This window comes from Phyllobates terribilis, unplaced genomic scaffold (assembly GCF_046119375.1).
Source record: "Phyllobates terribilis strain yellow unplaced genomic scaffold, ASM4611937v1 Scaffold_5__5_contigs__length_657084704, whole genome shotgun sequence".
Classification (NCBI taxonomy): domain Eukaryota; kingdom Metazoa; phylum Chordata; class Amphibia; order Anura; family Dendrobatidae; genus Phyllobates; species Phyllobates terribilis.
The window spans coordinates 22767519-22775061 of record NW_027362765.1 but is presented as its reverse complement, the minus strand read 5'-3'; the positions used below and the strand labels follow the sequence as shown (position 1 = coordinate 22775061).

At 41.7% G+C, this 7543-nt stretch overlaps 1 pseudogene; it reads right to left on the bottom strand.

The window, feature by feature from the left end:
- Positions 1-628: 628 nt before the first annotated feature.
- The window catches only part of LOC141270868 (formyl peptide receptor 2-like), a 217379-nt pseudogene continuing 210464 nt past the window's right edge, over positions 629-7543 (bottom strand).

Below are 7543 nucleotides of genomic sequence, written 5' to 3'. Positions count from 1 at the left end.
GTGGGCTGTGGCTCATTGGTAGAGAACCAGCCTGTAAACACTGAGATGTGAGTTTAAATCCTGGGAGAGCTGATCACTTGAGGGTGAAGAAGTGAATATATAAGTTAATTTATGCACTGAGCAGAGAGAAGTGGCCTGCTCTCCGAGAAGGAGGAGTTATGGAGCTGCATTGGAGAGGTGAGGATAGAAGCCAAGAAAATATAAAAATGAGACTTCAGATGAGCAATGAGTTTGGGGAACAGGGATCTCCCATTTCAGGCTACTTCTCTTAGGAATTGTAATGGATAATGAGGGATAATTATGTTATAAAGATGCAAAGCTTTACCCCTCTCTGGTCACAAAGCCGACATTAACACAACGTGATAGCAGATTTATTTATTATTTTGATTCTTGTGTTATAACATTTTATTATTGGAGCAGAATGAAATCCGTCACATATGAGACTTTTCTATCACAAATACTTCTCAGGTTACAGAATATAAGATTATTAGTAATTAGTTGTAATATCAGTGCTATAAAGATACAACAAATACATGTAAAGTAATATTCCCCGGGCACAGGACACATTCTACCAATTACACACATCTCAGTGTTGGAGCCGGGGGTCGCCCATCCTGCGATTGATTTATAAATGTCTGAGATTTTATTACCTCGGTAAGAAACACAACTTTATTGAGGATGTTAGATCCCTATAAAGATTACACTTATCAGACTGCAGATGACTGCGGGTATGTAGGTGTAAAGGGAACCGGTCATGTAAAATATGGCTATTACCGTGCAGATATGGGGTTAATCTTTGTGAACCTCTACAGTTCCTCCTGGATCTGCTCCTCCTGTCTTCCCATTGCTGCCCCCTGGAGGGAGTTTATTTTCCAGAAACTGCTGAATATGGAATCAGGACTTTTTGGTGTTTTTCCGGCAGCACAACTGTCTGATGTGAGCCGTAAACTGAACCTCTACTTCATGTGTATTCCTGCAGGACGACACCAGGGGGCGCTGGGTGATTTTCTATTACATTATATTGGAGTTTTGGAGACTGAAAAAAGACAATTTTGGAGTCTCAATCTGATTTATTCTTACGGCTTTTACATTATGGGTCAATTAATTGTATATTTAATTATTTACAGACACAGTGATAGCAATTATGTTATTTTTTTTTTAACATTTTTATAACTGAGTTTACTGGTTGAAAAGTGCAGGTGAGTCAAAATTTTATGTTTTTTTCCTCTATTTTTAAATACAATTTTATAAAACAATCCTCTATCTTTAAGTCCCTTTGGGGCCTTGAACCGGTGATCATCTGATCGCTTGGTCTTTATACGACAACGCCGCCTGTGTCTTCACAGAAAACCATCATTTTTTTGTGAACTGATAATCGAATTTCAAAATGTTTGAACTCGTGAAACTGTGAATTTCAGGAAATAGGACTCAGACTTGATCCTCCACGGATCGATCCGCTCATCTCTAATATATATACAGAATTGATGTGAACGGCAGAAACTACTGGGTCACTATAATTAATATGGAGGAATTACAATTTGTTTTCCACCATTTCACTTCACTTGGGATTATTATTTCCACCATTTTTCAGCACATTATGGGGTAAAATGAAGACACTTTCATAACTAAATTTCATCCTGCAGCAATCATTCCCTCATTAGGTTGTGTTGGTGGGAAAACAACATTTTATGTTCTTGGAACGAGAGAAAAAAGGAAAGAAAGTGAAAAAATGAGGAATATCCCAGTCTCCAAGGGGTTAAGAGGTGTCACATACAGGAGATACCAGGAATATACATTACACATCAGCAGTGCCAGGGTTTCCCGGATCTTCTCGTTCTCGGCACAGGTCATTAGGCTCTTTCTAGCCTGGAGGGGATGGATCTGAGGAAACCTTGTTGGAAATCCGGTGCCATAAACACATAAATGATTGGATTCAAGCAACTGTTAAGACAAGCCAGGCTGGTAATGATAGTGTGTACAATAAGGAATGTAAAGATTGTTCTGTAATATCCATCATACCAGGGTATTAGGTAATCTCCATAATACCAGGATATTAGTGGCCAGATGTAATATGGAAACCAGCAGATGAAGAAACACAATATAACAGCGGTGATGATCCTGGAGGATCTCTGAGATCTCCGGGATCTCTTACTTTTTCTAAGTGTGTGGAAAATGGTGACATAAGAGGTGACGATGATGAGAAACGGGATCACACACATCATAACCAATCTGATCCGCAGAATGGTCAGATGTAACTCATAAAGATAAGGAGACATTGAAAAATCAAAAACACACCATTCCTCTAGAGAACGTACCTGGTATCTATATACATAATATGGTGAACCGGCCACAATTACGCTCAGCCCCCAGATGATCGCTGCAGTGATTCTCACCAGGTTACAAGATCTATGAACTTTGGCCCAGAATGGCCACATGACGGACATCCAGCGGTCAATGCTCATGGCCGTCAGGAGAAGAACACTGGCGCTCATGTTCAGATTAAACAGAAAAAAGTTCACTATGCAAAGTGCAGGATGTGGGTGGTCTGAGAAAAGTGCAGCCCAATCAGCAATTCTCAGAGGGAGAGATGAGCAGCACAGGAAGTCCGCGATGGCCAGGTGGAGGAACCACAAGGCACTGACTGTGTTCTTCATCCTGAATCCGGCAATCCAGATGACTAATCCATTACCGATAATCCCGAGAGCAAAAACAAGGCTGAATAATGTAATGGACGTCTTCTGTATAATGTTCTCAAAATAATAATCGTATGTCTTATGTTCATCAGATGACCTGGAAGACAAGACATTAGGGGAATAAAGAATTTATAGTTGCATAGATTCTGTAGCAGCTGATGTATATATTATGAGGTTCTGCAGCAGCTGAGGTGTATTATGAGGTTCTGCAACAGCTGAGGTGTATTATGAGTTTCTGCAGCAGCTGAGGTACTGTATATTATGAGGTTCTGCAGCAGCTGAGGTGTACTATGAAGTTCTGCAGCAGCTGAGGTGTATTTTGAGGTTCTGCAGCAGCTGAGGTATATTTTGAGGTTCTGCAGCTGCTGAGGTGTATTATGAGGTTTTGCAGCAGCTGAGGAGTATTATAAGGTTCTGCAGCAGCTGAGGTGTATTATGAGGTTCTGCAGCAGCTGAGGTATATTATGAGGTTCTGCAGCAGCTGAGGTTTACTATGAGGTTCTGCAGCAGCTGAAGTGTATTTTGAGGTTCTGCAGCAGCTGAGGTGTATTATGATGTTCTGCAGCAGCTGAGGAGTATTATGAGGTTCTGCAGCAGCTGTGGTGTATTATGAGGTTCTGCAGAATCTGAGGTGTATTATGAGGTTCTGCAGAAGCTGAGGTGTATTATGAGGTTCTGCAGCAGCTGAGGTGTATTATGAGGTTCTGCATAAGCTTAGGTATATATTATGAGGTTCTGCAGCAGCTGAGGTGTATTTTGAGGTTCTGCAGCAGCTGAGGTGTATTATGATGTTCTGCAGCAGCTGAGGAGTATTATGAGGTTCTGCAGCAGCTGTGGTGTATTATGAGGTTCTGCAGCAGCTGTGGTGTATTATGAGGTTGTGCATCAGCTGATGTGTATTATGAGGTTCTGCAGAAGCTGAGGTGTATTATGAGGTTCTGCAGAAGCTGAGGTGTATTATGAGGTTCTGCAGCAGCTGAGGTGTATCATGAGGTTCTGCAGCAGCTGAGGTGTATCATGAGGTTCTGCAGCACCTGAGGTGGATTATGTCGTTCTGCACCAGCTGAGGTGTATTATAAGGGTATGCAGCAGCTGAGGTTTATCATGAGGTTCTGCAGCAGCTGAGGCGTATTATGATGTTCTGCAGCAGCTGAGGAGTATTATGAGGTTCTGCAGCAGCTGTGGTGTATTATGAGGTTCTGCAGCAGCTCTGGTGTATTAATAGGTTCTGCAGCAGCTGAGGCATATTGTGATGTTCTGCAGCAGCTGAGGTGTATTGTGAGGTTCTGCAGCAGCTGAGGTGTATTATGAGGTTCTGCAGCAGCTGTGGTGTATTGTGAGGTTCTGCAGCAGCTGAGGAGTATTATGAGGTTCTGCAGCAGCTGTGGTGTATTATGAGGTTCTGCAACAGCTCTGGTGTATTATGAGGTTCTGCAGCAGCTGAGGTATATTGTGATGTTCTGCAGCAGCTGAGGTGTATTGTGAGGTTCTGCAGCAGCTGTGGTGTATTATGAGGTTCTGCAGCAGCTGAGGTGTATTGTGAGGTTCTGCAGCAGCTGAGGAGTATTATGAGGTTCTGCAGCAGCTGAGGTTTATTATGAGGTTCTGCAGCAGCTGAGGTGTATTATGAGGTTCTGCAGCAGCTGAGGTGTATTGTGAGGTTCTGCAGCAGCTGAGGAGTATTATGAGGTTCTGCAGCAGCTGTGGTGTATTATGAGGTTCTGCAACAGCTCTGGTGTATTATGAGGTTCTGCAGCAGCTGAGGTATATTGTGATGTTCTGCAGCAGCTGAGGTGTATTGTGAGGTTCTGCAGCAGCTGTGGTGTATTATGAGGTTCTGCAGACGCCTCCTGACGAAGTCGAGGCGAAACGCGCGTTGAGGCGCTTGGTTGACTGCTGTCATAGGTCTCAGGTTCCCCACCATGACTTAAGGTATCTATATTGAGCTGACATTCACTCCACTGGTTAGCATGCCGTACTATTACTGTTAGCTGACTAAATGACATGCTAGTTATCATTTTTCATGCACTATTATAGCATAAATATCCTTTTGTATTGAATTGATATCAATTGATATTTATCAGATTGAGCTATATTATTGCGTGACAATTATAATTCTCTCATACTTTTAGCTACTTTGTGATGTTCATCTGCTTTAGGATATTTATTAATTTATATTACTGGACTTCCACTATATTAGCTGTATTAGATTTACTTATATAATAGCCTATGGAGTGTCTGTAAGGACCTGGGACCATTAGTGCAGTCTTTTCCCCTGTCACTTACTGGGATTCTGAATTTTGAATCCCCTATTGTTTTAGCTGATCTTTTCCCAACACCTATTATCTGATGTTTCCTATAAAGAAATATTTTTGTATCTAATAAAATTATAATATATTCTATATATCTCCGATGTGTCTTAGGTATTTATTTTTCTTTTTTTGTTATGCTATTATTTATATGATTACCTTTATGATACCTATTAGACTTTAAGTTGAGTTTTGTTTTTTTTTGTTCTGCAGAAGCTGAGGTATATTATGAGGTTCTGCAGCAGCTGTGGTGTATTATGAGGTTCAGCAGCAGCTGAAGTGTATAATGAGGTTCTGCAGCAGCTGATGTGTATTATGAGGTTCTGCAGAAGCTGATGTGTATTATGAGGTTCTGCAGAAGCTGAGGTGTATTATGAGGTTCTGCAGAAGCTGAGGTGTATTATGAGGTTCTGCAGCAGCGGATGTGTATTATGAGGTTTTGCAGAAGCTGAGGTATATATTATGAAGTTCTCCTGCAGTGATGATGTGCTGTACTGCACATGTGCACAAGACTGCTGCAGCCAATCAGTGGCCGCAGTAGACCATACCTAAATGTATGAATCACTACCGAGGTCACTGATTGGCTGCAGTAGTCATATGCACATGTGCAGTACAGCACGTCATCACTGCAGGAGATGCTCATAAGACCTTAGCGAGAGCAATAAAGTGATGGCACAGGAGCAGCAGAGGAATTACCAGGCAAGTAGAAATATACACGGGAGTTTTTTATTTTTTTTTTTATTGCAAGATCATAGCCAGAGACCAGACGAGTCCGGCGCTGCCCCCGGCCGGCTTTTCCCAGTGCAGCTGCAGGTGATTGACAGGTCTCTCCCATTTATATTTAAACAGAAAATCCCAAAAGAAGAACATCTAAGCCCCTTAGTAAGGACTAGTGTTGAGCAAACATGCTCAACACTGCTCGGTACTCGCCCGAGCATCACGATACTCGGGATGTTCGGCGAGCATCGAGCATTTCCGAGTTACTCGGGCGGGAGCTCAGGTCTCCGCCCTGCACGTTTGGCGCTCTTTACAGAGCCAATGAACATGCAGGGATTGCCAGCCAGTCACTGTAATGCCGCAGCCATGTTGTTTGTGGGCATTACAGTGATTGGCTGGCCACACAGCGTCACCTCGACTATTTAAAACCGGGCGCCGCCATCTTGGACACAGATGGCCGGGATCAGCTAGTGTAGGGAGAGCGCTGCTGATTTAGGGAGAGATATATACTGCGAAATAGTTAATGTAGGGTCTGTAAAGGCTGCCAAATCAAACAAACAGTCCTTCTCAGGACTAATATCCATCCCAGATATCAGGCAGGCAGGCAGGCTGTATAGGAGACGCAGTGGTTATACCAGCAAACGCTGCATTACAGTCCTGTGTGCTCCTGTTGCTGAAATTTCTGGACTTAGCTCCAGGTCTCGGGGGCCAGGAAAAATCCTTTTTTTTCATCTAAATCCTCTTTTTTTTTTTCCTACTTCACACTGTACAAATACCCGTCTTTTTAACCTTTTGGTGTCTGGTGTAGGCCAGAGAAATAGAAGTGTGGTTTTGCAGTTCCACGGTTCAAACCTCTGTATTATCCACTTTTGGGCCATTTTTACCAGTTTGAGTGTGTCGCTCACTGTTCAGCCGCAAATATATCTATTTAAAAGAGTCTGGTATACATCAGTAAATTATAACTGTGTTTTTTCTGTTCCACGGTAAAAAATCTCTATTATCCTGCTTTTGGAATTTTTTGCCGTAAACATACAAACTGTAATAGTGCCTCCCTGATTGTTCAGACACAAATATATCTGTTTAAAATAGTCCGGTGTAGGCCCGAGAAATAGAAGTGTGGTTTTGTAGTTCCACGGGTCAAATCTCTGTATTATCCACTTTTGGGCCATTTTTACCTAAAAAAAACAGGTTGAGTGTGTCGCTCACTGTTCAGCAGCAAATATATCTATTTAAAAAATCTGGTATACACCAGTAAATTATAACTGTGGTTTTGCCGTTCCATGGTAAAAAAAATCTCTATTATCCTGCTTTTGGCATTTTTTGCCGCAAAAAAAAAATTTAATAGTGTCTCCCTGATTGTTCAGACACAAATATATCTGTTTAAAATAGTCTGGTGTAGGCCAGAGAAATAGAAGTGTGGTTTTGCAGTTCCACGGGTCAAATCTCTGTATTATCCTGCTTTTGGCATTTTTTGCCGTAAAAAAACCAGTAACAGTGTCTCCTGATTGTTCAGACACAAATATATCTGTTTAAATGAGTGTGGTATACGCCAGTAAATTATAACTGTGGTTTTGCCGTTCCACGGTAAAAAAATCTCTATTATCCGGCTTTTGGTATTCTTTTCGGAAAGAAAAACAGTAATAGTGTCTCCCTGATTGTTCAGACACAAATATATCTGTTTAAAATAGTCTGGTGTAGGCCCAAGAAATAGAAGTGTGGTTTTGCAGTTCCATGGGTCAAATCTCTGTATTATCCTGCTTTTGGCATTTTTTGAAGTAAAGAAAAACAGTAATAGTGTCTCCTGATTGTTCAGACACAAATATA